General features: G+C 41.5%; 1 protein-coding gene across 1 annotated transcript in view; it reads left to right on the top strand.

Annotated features, from left to right (window-relative positions):
• LOC133121354 (uncharacterized) overlaps positions 1–13,693 on the top strand; it is a 343,999-nt gene that overhangs the window by 61,348 nt on the left and 268,958 nt on the right. The gene's annotated exons all lie outside the window — the stretch shown is intronic.

Raw genomic sequence — 13,693 nt, 5'->3', positions numbered from 1 at the left:
ATAATGGATTTGATAGAAACCGTTATGGGCTCCTTTTCACTCAATTTTATTTAAATCTTGGGTCGACATGCGCTCAGTGTCAGTCATAACAATCAATTTCAGGTAATAAGGAAAACATATAAAAATATTTCCTACCAGAGCAAACCACAGCAGCATCTTCATGATGACCACAGTTGTGAGACCCAAACCCAGAGTGCTGGCACTCCGACAGGGAGGATTCACTTCCAGAACAACTCACATCATCCAACCAGATGAGCCCGCTGCCCTGTCCAGAGTGGGCACTGCCTGGAGCAGCCTGAGCACTGCCACAGCCCACCTGTCTACACACCACCTCAGCATCGTTTAGGTCCCAGGAGTCATCACACACTGTTCCCCACTGGCCATCATTGTAGATCTCCACCCTGCCAGAGCACTGACCCTCTCCATTCACCAGTCTGACTTGGCCACCGGCTCCATGAAATACATGAAAACAATATCTTGAGAAACATTCACATTCTTTGGTGATTATGAAGAAGACTTTCTTTGTGGTCTTCTACATGGCACATTCATTTAAGGCAGCATGTTGTGTTGCATGGATGAGCCTTAAAGCCTCAGGTTGCATCTGGACTGTGACAGCGTCTACTGGTTCGTAGCTCCAAAGGGCAATACCTTTTGTCTGCATATGCTAGGTTAAAGGAGGATTCGTTCAGTTTGGAGTGCATATTCGTTGTTATCAAGAGAACCCCACTGTTTGACTGACCCCCCCTTGGACAGTATGTTAAATACTGCAGATGAAAGGTTGTCCTCCATTGGAGCTCTGTGTAAGCGTGGCTGTAGTATTAGGTATGAGAAGGAGCAGCTGGCGATGTTAAGTGTGTTGGAGGGGAACTTTGCTTCACTATACTCTCTGGAATCAAATGAAGCGCTCTCACTTATAAATACGGCTGAGGTTGTACATTGTACATTACAAAACAGGGTTTCAAAATTATATATGAAAGCAAACACGGGCAGCAAATGTTTGAAACAAAAAACAAACAACAAAAATTTCCATTACTGTAGGAAATTAATTCAATGGTTCCCCATTTTTCTGAAGCAATGGATTCTTTGGCAAAACTCCATTGTTTTAATATTTTTTCATGAAAAGGGAGATGTGTAATAAAATACTTAATAATACATTTGTTTTATTGTTGTACACTGAGAGGGTGCGATTGCATCTCATTAAAAATGGTTATAGATTTAGTTTTTTAATGAAACAAGCTTGATCTGATGGATAAGGTATTTGATAGAAACCGTCATAGGCTCCTTTTCACTCAATTTTATTGAAATCTTGGGTCGACATGCACTCAGTGTCAGTCATAACAATCAATTTCAGGTAATAAGGAAAACATATAAAAATATTTCCTACCAGAGCAAACCACCGCAGCATCTTCATGATGACCACAGTTGTGAGACCCAAACCCAGAGTGCTGGCACTGTGACAGGGAGGATTCACTTCCAGAACAACTCACATCATCCAACCAGATGGGCCCGCTGCCCTGTCCAGAGTGGGCACTGCCTGGAGCAGCCTGAGCACTGCCACAGCCCACCTGTCTACACACCACCTCAGCATCGTTTAGGTCCCAGGAGTCATCACACACTGTTCCCCACTGGCCATCATTGTAGATCTCTACTCTGCCAGAGCACTGATCATCTCCACCCACCAGTCTGACCTGGGCACCGGCTTCATGAAACACATGAAAACAACGTCATGAGAAACATTCACATTCTTGGGTGATTATAAGGAAGACGTTGCTTGGTGTCTTCTACATGGCTCATTCATTTAAGGCATCATGCTGTGTTGCATGGATGAGCCTTAAAGCCTCAGGTTGCATCAGGACTGTGCCAGTGTCTACTGACCGGTAGCTCCAAAGCCCGGTAGCACTTTTGTTTGCATATGCTAGGTTATAGGAGGATTCTGTCGGTTTGTAGTGCTTGTTCGTGGTTATCAAGCAAACCCCCCCGTTTGATTGACCACCATTGGTCTGTATGTCAAAAACTGCAGATGAAAGGTTGTCCTCCATTGGAGCTCTGTGTAAGTTTGGCTGTAGTGTTAGGTGTGAGAAGGAGCAGCTTTCATTGTAAAGTGTGCTGGAGCGGAATCTTGGTTCATTATTATCACTGGAATCAACAGAAGCACTCTCACTTATGAACATGGCTGTGGTCATACATTGTACAGATGTATAATAAAATAATTAAAAATTTGATTTGTTATTATTGGACACTGAGTGGATGAGATCACAACTTATTCAAAATGGGCATAGACGTAGATTTGTAATAAAACGAGCTGGATCTGATGGATAATGGATTTGATAGAAACCGTTATGGGCTCCTTTTCACTCAATTTTATTTAAATCTTGGGTCGACATGCACTCAGTGTCAGTCATAACAATCAATTTAAGATAATAAGGAAAACATACAAAAATATTTCCTACCAGAGCAAACCACAGCAGCATCTTCCGGGTGAATACAGTTGTGAGACCCAAACCCAGAGTGCTGGCACTGTGACAGGGAGGATTCGTTTCCAGAACAGCTCACATCATCCAACCAGATGGGCCCGCTGCCCTGTCCAGAGTGGGCACTGCCTGGAGCAGCCTGAGCACTGCCACAGCCCACCTGTCTACACACCACCTCAGCATCGTTTAGGTCCCAGGAGTCATCACACACTGTTCCCCACTGGCCATCATTGTAGATCTCCACCCTGCCAGAGCACTGACCCTCTCCATTCACCAGTCTGACTTGGGCACCGGCTACATGAAATACAAGAAAACAATATCTCGAGAAACATTCACATTCTTGGGTGATTATGAAGAAGACTTTCTTTGGGGTCTTCTACATGGCACATTCATTTAAGGCAGCATGTTGTGTTGCATGGATGAGCCTGAAAGCCTCAGGTTGCATCTGGACTGTGACAGTGTCTACTGGTTCGTAGCTCCAAAGGGCAATACCTTTTGTCTGCATATGCTAGGTTAAAGGAGGATTCGTTCAGTTTGGAGTGCGTATTCGTTGTTATCAAGCGAACCCCACTGTTTGACTGACCCCCCCTTGGACAGTATGTTAAATACTGCAGAAGAAAGGTTGTCCTCCATTGGAGCTCTGTGTAAGCGTGGCTGTAGTATTAGGTATGAGAAGGAGCAGCTGGCGATGTAAAGTGTGTTGGAGGGGAACTTTGCTTCACTATACTCTCTGGAATCAAATGAAGCGCTCTCACTTATCAATACGGCTGAGGTTGTACATTGTACATTACAAAACAGGGTTTCAAAATTATATATGAAAGCAAACACGGGCAGCAAATGTTTGAAACAAAAAACAAACAACAAAAATTTCCATTACTGTAGGAAATTAATTCAATGGTTCCCCATTTTTCTGAAGCAATGGATTCTTTGGCAAAACTCCATTGTTTTAATATTTTTTCATGAAAAGGGAGATGTGTAATAAAATACTTAATAATACATTTGTTTTATTGTTGTACACTGAGAGGGTGCGATTGCATCTCATTCAAAATGGTTATAGATTTAGTTTTTTAATGAAACAAGCTTGATCTGATGGATAAGGTATTTGATAGAAACCGTCATAGGCTCCTTTTCACTCAATTTTATTGAAATCTTGGGTCGACATGCACTCAGTGTCAGTCATAACAATCAATTTCAGGTAATAAGGAAAACATATAAAAATATTTCCTACCAGAGCAAACCACCGCAGCATCTTCATGATGACCACAGTTGTGAGACCCAAACCCAGAGTGCTGGCACTCCGACAGGGAGGATTCACTTCCAGAACAACTCACATCATCCAACCAGATGGGCCCGCTGCCCTGTCCAGAGTGGGCACTGCCTGGAGCAGCCTGAGCACTGCCACAGCCCACTTGTCTACACACCACCTCAGCATCGTTTAGGTCCCAGGAGTCATCACACACTGTTCCCCACTGGCCATCATTGTAGATCTCTACTCTGCCAGAGCACTGATCATCTCCACCCACCAGTCTGACCTGGGCACCAGCTACATGAAACACATGAAAACAACGTCATGAGAAACATTCACATTCTTGGGTGATTATAAGGAAGACGTTGCTTGGTGTCTTCTACATGGCTCATTCATTTAAGGCATCATGCTGTGTTGCATGGATGAGCCTTAAAGCCTCAGGTTGCATCAGGACTGTGCCAGTGTCTACTGACCGGTAGCTCCAAAGCCCGGTAGCACTTTTGTTTGCATATGCTAGGTTATAGGAGGATTCTGTCGGTTTGTAGTGCTTGTTCGTGATTATCAAGCAAACCCCCCCGTTTGATCGACCACCATTGGTCTGTACGTCAAAAACTGCAGATGAAAGGTTGTCCTCCATTGGAGCTCTGTGTAAGTTTGGCTGTAGTGTTATGTGTGAGAAGGAGCAGCTGGCGATGTTAAGTGTGTTGGAGGAGAACTTTGCTTCACTATACTCTCTGGAATCAAATGAAGCGCTCTCACTTATCAATACGGCTGAGGTTGTACATTGTACATTACAAAACAGGGTTTCAAAATTATATATGAAAGCAAACACGGGCAGCAAATGTTTGAAACAAAAAACAAACAACAAAAATTTCCATTACTGTAGGAAATTAATTCAATGGTTCCCCATTTTTCTGAAGCAATGGATTCTTTGGCAAAACTCCATTGTTTTAATATTTTTTCATGAAAAGGGAGATGTGTAATAAAATACTTAATAATACATTTGTTTTATTGTTGTACACTGAGAGGGTGCGATTGCATCTCATTCAAAATGGTTATAGATTTAGTTTTTTAATGAAACAAGCTTGATCTGATGGATAAGGTATTTGATAGAAACCGTCATAGGCTCCTTTTCACTCAATTTTATTTAAATCTTGGGTTGACATGCACTCAGTGTCAGTCATAACAATCAATTTAAGGTAATAAGGAAAACATATAAAGATATTTCCTACCAGAGCAAACCACCGCAGCATCTTCATGATGACCACAGTTGTGAGACCCAAACCCAGAGTGCTGGCACTGTGACAGGGAGGATTCACTTCCAGAACAACTCACATCATCCAACCAGATGGGCCCGCTGCCCTGTCCAGAGTGGGCACTGCCTGGAGCAGCCTGAGCACTGCCACAGCCAACCTGTCTACACACCACCTCAGCATCGTTTAGGTCCCAGGAGTCATCACACACTGTTCCCCACTGGCCATCATTGTAGATCTCCACCCTGCCAGAGCACTGACCCTCTCCATTCACCAGTCTGACTTGGGCACCGGCTACATGAAATACATGAAAACAATATCTTGAGAAACATTCACATTCTTGGGTGATTATGAAGAAGACTTTCTTTGTGGTCTTCTACATGGCACATTCATTTAAGGCAGCATGTTGTGTTGCATGGATGAGCCTGAAAGCCTCAGGTTGCATCTGGACTGTGACAGTGTCTACTGGTTCGTAGCTCCAAAGGGCAATACCTTTTGTCTGCATATGCTAGGTTAAAGGAGGATTCGTTCAGTTTGGAGTGCATATTCGTTGTTATCAAGCGAACCCCACTGTTTGACTGACCCCCCTTGGACAGTATGTTAAATACTGCAGATGAAAGGTTGTCCTCCATTGGAGCTCTGTGTAAGCTTGGCTGTAGTGTTAGGTATGAGAAGGAGCAGCTGGCGATGTAAAGTGTGTTGGAGGGGAACCTTGCTTCACTATACTCTCTGGAATCAAATGAAGCGCTCTCACTTATCAATACAGCCGAGGTTGTACATTGTACATTACAAAACAGGGTTTCAAAATTATATATGAAAGCAAACACGGGCAGCAAATGTTTGAAACAGAAAACATACAACAAAAAAAGTTCCATTACTGTAGGAAATTAATTCAATGGTTCCCCATTTTTCTGAAGCAATGGGTTCTTTGGCAAAACTCCAATGTTTTATTTTTTTTTCATGAAAAGGGAGAAGTGTAATAAAATACTTAATAATACATTTGTTTTATTGTTGTACACGGGGAGGGTGCGATTGCATCTCATTCAAAATGGTTATAGATGTAGTTTTTTAATGAAACAAGCTTGAGCTGATGGATAAGGTATTTGATAGAAACCGTCATAGGCTCCTTTTCACTCAATTTTATTTAAATCTTGGGTTGACATGCACTCAGTGTCAGTCATAACAATCAATTTAAGGTAATAAGGAAAACATATAAAAATATTTCCTACCAGAGCAAACCACCGCAGCATCTTCATGATGACCACAGTTGTGAGACCCAAACCCAGAGTGCTGGCACTGTGACAGGGAGGATTCACTTCCAGAACAACTCAGATCATCCAACCAGATGGGCCCACTGCCCTCTCCAGAGTGGGCACTGCCTGGAGCAGCCTGAGCACTGCCACAGCCCACCTGTCTACACACCACCTCAGCATCGTTTAGGTCCCAGGAGTCATCACACACTGTTCCCCACTGGCCATCATTGTAGATCTCTACTCTGCCAGAGCACTGATCATCTCCACCCACCAGTCTGACCTGGGCACCGGCTTCATGAAACACATGAAAACAACGTCATGAGAAACATTCACATTCTTGGGTGATTATAAGGAAGACGTTGCTTGGTGTCTTCTACATGGCTCATTCATTTAAGGCATCATGCTGTGTTGCATGGATGAGCCTTAAAGCCTCAGGTTGCATCGGGACTGTGCCAGTGTCTACTGACCGGTAGCTCCAAAGCCCGGTAGCACTTTTGTTTGCATATGCTAGGTTATAGGAGGATTCTGTCGGTTTGTAGTGCTTGTTCGTGGTTATCAAGCAAACCCCCCCGTTTGATTGACCACCATTGGTCTGTATGTCAAAAACTGCAGATGAAAGGTTGTCCTCCATTGGAGCTCTGTGTAAGTTTGGCTGTAGTGTTAGGTGTGAGAAGGAGCAGCTTTCATTGTAAAGTGTGCTGGAGCGGAATCTTGGTTCATTATTATCACTGGAATCAACAGAAGCACTCTCACTTATGAACATGGCTGTGGTCATACATTGTACAGATGTATAATAAAATAATTAAAAATTTGATTTGTTATTATTATTGGACACTGAGTGGATGAGATCACAACTTATTCAAAATGGGCATAGACGTAGATTTGTAATAAAACAAGCTGGATCTGATGGATAATGGATTTGATAGAAACCGTTATGGGCTCCTTTTCACTCAATTTTATTTAAATCTTGGGTCGACATGCGCTCAGTGTCAGTCATAACAATCAATTTAAGGCAATAAGGAAAACATACAAAAATATTTCCTACCAGAGCAAACCACAGCAGCATCTTCCTGGTGAATACAGTTGTGAGACCCAAACCCAGAGTGCTGGCACTGTGACAGGGAGGATTCACTTCCAGAACAGCTCACATCATCCAACCAGATGGGCCCGCTGCCCTGTCCAGAGTGGGCACTGCCTGGAGCAGCCTGAGCACTGCCACAGCCCACCTGTCTACACACCACCTCAGCATCGTTTAGGTCCCAGGAGTCATCACACACTGTTCCCCACTGGCCATCATTGTAGATCTCCACCCTGCCAGAGCACTGACCCTCTCCATTCACCAGTCTGACTTGGGCACCGGCTACATGAAATACATGAAAACAATATCTTGAGAAACATTCACATTCTTGGGTGATTATGAAGAAGACTTTCTTTGTGGTCTTCTACATGGCACATTCATTTAAGGCAGCATGTTGTGTTGCATGGATGAGCCTGAAAGCCTCAGGTTGCATCTGGACTGTGACAGTGTCTACTGGTTCGTAGCTCCAAAGGGCAATACCTTTTGTCTGCATATGCTAGGTTAAAGGAGGATTCGTTCAGTTTGGAGTGCATATTCGTTGTTATCAAGCGAACCCCACTGTTTGACTGACCCCCCTTGGACAGTATGTTAAATACTGCAGATGAAAGGTTGTCCTCCATTGGAGCTCTGTGTAAGCTTGGCTGTAGTGTTAGGTATGAGAAGGAGCAGCTGGCGATGTAAAGTGTGTTGGAGGGGAACCTTGCTTCACTATACTCTCTGGAATCAAATGAAGCGCTATCACTTATCAATACAGCTGAGGTTGTACATTGTACATTACAAAACAGGGTTTCAAAATTATATATGAAAGCAAACACGGGCAGCAAATGTTTGAAACAGAAAACATACAACAAAAAAATTTCCATTACTGTAGGAAATTAATTCAATGGTTCCCCATTTTTCTGAAGCAATGGGTTCTTTGGCAAAACTCCAATGTTTTATTTTTTTTTCATGAAAAGGGAGAAGTGTAATAAAATACTTAATAATACATTTGTTTTATTGTTGTACACTGAGAGGGTGCGATTGCATCTCATTCAAAATGGTTATAGATGTAGTTTTTTAATGAAACAAGCTTGATCTGATGGATAAGGTATTTGATAGAAACCGTCATTGGCTCCTTTTCACTCAATTTTATTTAAATCTTGGGTTGACATGCACTCAGTGTCAGTCATAACAATCAATTTAAGGTAATAAGGAAAACATATAAAAAAATTTCCTACCAGAGCAAACAACCGCAGCATCTTCATGATGACCACAGTTGTGAGACCCAAACCCAGAGTGCTGGCACTGTGACAGGGAGGATTCACTTCCAGAACAACTCACATCATCCAACCAGATGCGCCCGCTGCCCTGTCCAGAGTGGGCACTGCCTGGAGCAGCCTGAGCACTGCCACAGCCCACCTGTCTACACACCACCTCAGCATCGTTTAGATCCCAGGAGTCATCACACACTGTTCCCCACTGGCCATCATTGTAGATCTCTACTCTGCCAGAGCACTGATCATCTCCACCCACCAGTCTGACCTGGGCACCGGCTTCATGACACACATGAAAACAACGTCATGAGAAACATTCACATTCTTGGGTGATTATAAGGAAGACGTTGCTTGGTGTCTTCTACATGACAAGCTTGTTTTATATTTTTAAAGAGCATTGTATTCACACTACTGTCTGAGGTTGGTGGTCGGTAACACGCTCCTATGTTAAGACCGTCTTTTTGTTCCCCAAATATCCTCACTAGGCATTGGGTTGGTCAATTTCTGGAATTTCTTAAGCATTGCTACATGTACTAAATGATGGCGATACATAAAGACAACTGCGTGAAATGCAACGTACAGATTTCATTCTGTATTCTCTGTGGCATTGACCAGCTTATACCCAGCTGGACCAGACTATGACCAATTTGACCAGCTCAGTGGTCAAGATGGTCAAGCTGGCATAGGTGGATTTTACAGCAGGGTTTTTACTGTTTACATTCAGCGCCTCTAACAGAAATGCATGGGATTGCAGCACACACTTGCATCTCGTTACATAATGTGGAAGGACATGAAAAACGTTTCTTGCATAGAGTATGTAACAGGCTTAAAAGGAGCTTTCTGCCGACTGTTTGCACTCACAGCACATTCTAATTTTCATAGTCTATTTCTCTCATCCCTGAAAAGAACGAGCACAAGCTAGGTTTTGAAACAGCTGGTAGCTGGTTCACCAGTTCAGACGAGCTCCTAGCTCAACACGTTTTAGCTGGTTGATCAGTTCAGACCAGCTCCCAGCTTTACATGGTTTGATGAGCTCAAGCTATTTTTGGTAACCGCTCAAACCAGCTACCAGCGCTAGCTGACCAGCTAGATCAAATTTTAAAGCTGGTCCAGCTAGCATAGTTGGATCCCTGTCACAAGTGAGAGATCTTCTTTGATGCATTATTGTTTTTATTTTATTAAATGTATAGCAGCATTGTTTTCAATCAGGCTATTCCTTTATTTATATTTCTTTCATTGTCATTTATACAGCCCTTAATTAAATAAATTGCCGATTGTGAAAACAGTGTTAGTTGAAAGAAGTCATACCTGGACTGGAGTTGCGTTCTCTATGACACATGTGCAGCTGTAAGTTGCTATATTCAGCTGGAATAGAGAGCAGTGAAGCACTAATGAAAGCAAAGAGACATGATGCTTTACCTGCAAGATTAGCTGAGATGCTGGATATCAGGAGGAGTAACAGGGCTCCTGAGATCATCATCCTTCTTCACACTTCTCCAGTCTCCAGTGAGCATGCAAAACCTAGTGGGGAAAATCAGAGGCGAAAACAAAATTATTTGATGTATTTATTTTACAGAAATAATGTTTTTGGAATAATTTGGTGAAAATAAATTATTCTTAGGCCTATGCACTTACCAATCACTCAATTTGGTGGTATGTCAGTCTCCTCTACTCAGCACATGTATTTATAGCCCCTCTGGCTGTGATTCCATCAGTGTGGCATTTAAACTATGACTCCTCCTCTTTTGAATGTTTTGCCTCCGATGCAGATCACAAGGTCAAACGCAAATTGTATCAAAAACATTTATAAGAACAACATAAAGAATTTTCAGAAGGTGGATTATTTTAAAATGACAGAAATCCACGTCTAAAGCCCCAAGATTCTGCATGGCCCGGAATGTTTGACTTTCTCCACATCAGTGGCTGTTGGCAAATGATGTGAAGCCCTCTGTCAGGGAAAGGACGATTTTTCATGGATTTTGAACAGTCCCACTATATAAAATGTACAGTAGAGTGCAGCAAGATGCAAGTTGTTGGGAGTTTGATGTGACCACCACTTAGCAACTGCCAGACCTCCTGCCCAATGCTGTGAAGAAAGAAACCACAGTTTTGGGTTTAGTTTCAGTAATGCGTGTTTCAAATAAATGGCTTTGACTTCCTGACTGCAAATTAATATTGCACCGCGAATATGTAAATACATAGGCCTACATACATTTCTGGTGTTGTGCTAGCTATGTCCATCTGAAGGCCAGAAAGTACTATTGCCAAAAAAGACCATTAATAAGAGTGGTTTCCCAATTTAACAAGAGTTATTAACAGAATATTGAAATGTACAAATAATAAATATGAACATAATAGTGTCATGTTTAAAATGCAACAAACAGATTTGTGTTTTCTGTGGTATTGACCAGCTTGAAAATTGAGCTGGATTTTCACAGCCGGTTGACCAGCTCATGCACAGCTAGACTAAATTTTCAAGCTTGTCCATCAACATAGCTGGATCACTGTGACAAGTGATAGATCTTCTTTCATCTCTCCCGTTTCTGTCCACAGCTCTGTTTACTTTATGTTTTTATAGCCACCTAGTTTTTTTGTTTTACTTTGTGAACTTCGCGTTTCCTTTGTGGAAATCTTGAGTTTATAGCTAAGTTATTTCAATGAAACAATTCCATTTTAACCATTCTGGAATCGGAACTGGAAACCATTAAGAATTGGAACCGATCAGCTGAATCAGAAACGGAATTAATGAAATACAAACAATACCCAACCCGACGCACATGTGAGAAATAATTTATTTTATTAGAATAACCACTATGTAGCTGAATGGGGAGAACCAGCAATCTGTAGCATTGGCCGTTGACCTTTTGCAAATATACTGGAGTGGATTGCAGGATGCGCAAATGACTGAACCAAGGAGCAGTTGGAGATCCAAATATAGGGATCCAAATTAACAATAGACAATAAATGTAGGAGCATCATTCTCTTTAGATTTACAAAAGGTCAGCCTCATGTCTGCAAAACAACAGAATTAGCTTACAAGGAAATGGCAGAACTTGGAACACATGCTGTGTTTTCATACAATATTCCGAACATTCGCAACATGTTTAATTTGAAAGATGTGTATCTGATTTCTAAGCCACTGGTCAGCATTGTGGTTTGGACTGGTGCCTGCTTCCTGGCTAGTTTCGATCATGAGTCATAGCCTATGAGGTGAGGGAAAAAAACATGCCAACTAAACCAACTAAACAGCTTTCAAAATTGGATGGATTTTAAATTAATGTCACCTCTGTTTCATACCCCAGTGAAACAGGAAGCCATCTAAAGCCACAACAGTTCCCAGTAAGATTTAAATTCACTTACAGCACATATATGCCAATATATATTTCAGTTGAATTTCATCAATAATTATATAGTTGACTAATGTGACATCTTTTTTTTTGGAAATAATATTACTTAAATGTTACAATCTTTTTCTCTGAGGAATTGTAAAACAGAATATTATTTTTTTCTGTGGGTGTGTAGATATTTTCGGTACAGCTGATAATTAACTGTTGTTGTTCTTACTTCATGTGTCAATTTTGTCAAATGAACGCTAAAAATGATTGAATTGTAAAAGCCATCTAGTTGATTGATTCTCACCCCATGACCAAAGCTAGCCAGGAACTAGACCCCTGTCCAAACTGCTATGCGGATATGCAACTTGAACACCAGATCCACAGCTTTCGTAAATGAACATACAGTGGGAGCAAAAATTATTTTATCCCTTGCTGATTTTGTAGGTTTGCCCACTTACAAAGAATGGAACTGTGTAGAATTTTAATAATAGGTACATTTTAAAATTGAGAGACAGAATATCACAAAATAATCCACAATAACAACATCATATGAATTTAATAAATTTATAATTGTATTTTTGCATGAAATAAGTATTTGATCCCCTACCAGTCAGCAATAATTCTGGCTCCCACAGACCAGTTAGTTTTCCATTAAGAAGCACTCCTAATCTCAACTCATTACCCAAAACACCTGTGTAAACTCGTTACATCGTTATGTAGCTGTATAAAAGACACCTGTCCACACAATCAATCAGATTCCAACGTTTCCACCATGGCCAAGACAAAGGAGCTATCTAAGGACATCAGGGACAAAATTGTAGACCTGCACAAGGCTGGGATGGGCTACAAGAAAATAAGCAAACGGCTTGGTGAGAAGTGGATGGGTATTCCAACATGACAATGACCCAAAACATACGGCCAAGGCAACAAAGGAGTGGTTCAAAAAGAAGCATATTAAGGTCCTGGAGTGGCCTAGCCAGTCTCCAGACCTAAATCCCATCGAAAAATCTGTGGAGGGAGCTGAAGCCTCGAGTTGCCAAGCGACAGCCTCGGAACTTTAAGGATTTGGAGAGGATCTGCAAAGAGGAGTGGAATAAAATCCCTCCCAAGATCTGTGCAAACCTGGTGAAAAACTACAACAAACGTCTGACCTCTGTGCTTGCCAACAAAGGTTTCTCCACCAAGTATTAAGTCCTATTGCTCTATGGATCAAATACTTATTTCATGTGAAAATATGATATTACATTTATATGATGTTGTTATTGTGGATTATTTTGTGATATTCTGTCTCTCAATGTTAAAATGTACCTATGATTATCACAGTTCCATTCTTTGTAAGTGGGAAAACCTACAAAATCAGCAAGGGATCAAATCATTATTGCTCCCACTGTATATTAAATGTTTGGACTATTTTTGTCAAATTCTGAAGTTTCCTTGTAACCCAGATCTGCTGTTTTTCCCAGAAATGAGGGAGACATCTTGTATATTTAAAGATAATGCTCCAATCCCAGATATTTCAAAGCAGTTTAACTGTAGTGTTAAATGTACTATTAAAAATAAAAAATAAATACTTATTTACACAAGAGCATGTACACCCCACTTGTCTGGACAAATTGTGACATTTGTGAAAATATTGGGGGGACATTTTGAGAATTAATCTGTCAAGACACTGCAGATCCTTCGGCTTGCGAATCTCTTAAATTCAAACCAAAAATGGCCTAAAATGTCCTCTGCACCTGCTTCACTTCAGCAGGCTGATTAACCACCATTCCTGTGACCCATTCCTGTAAACGCTGTCATGCTT

This window comes from Conger conger, chromosome 2, assembly GCF_963514075.1.
Source record: "Conger conger chromosome 2, fConCon1.1, whole genome shotgun sequence".
NCBI classification, from domain to species: Eukaryota; Metazoa; Chordata; class Actinopteri; order Anguilliformes; family Congridae; genus Conger; species Conger conger.
Note: the sequence above shows the minus strand (reverse complement) of the source record. Positions and strands in the feature narration are given on the sequence as shown.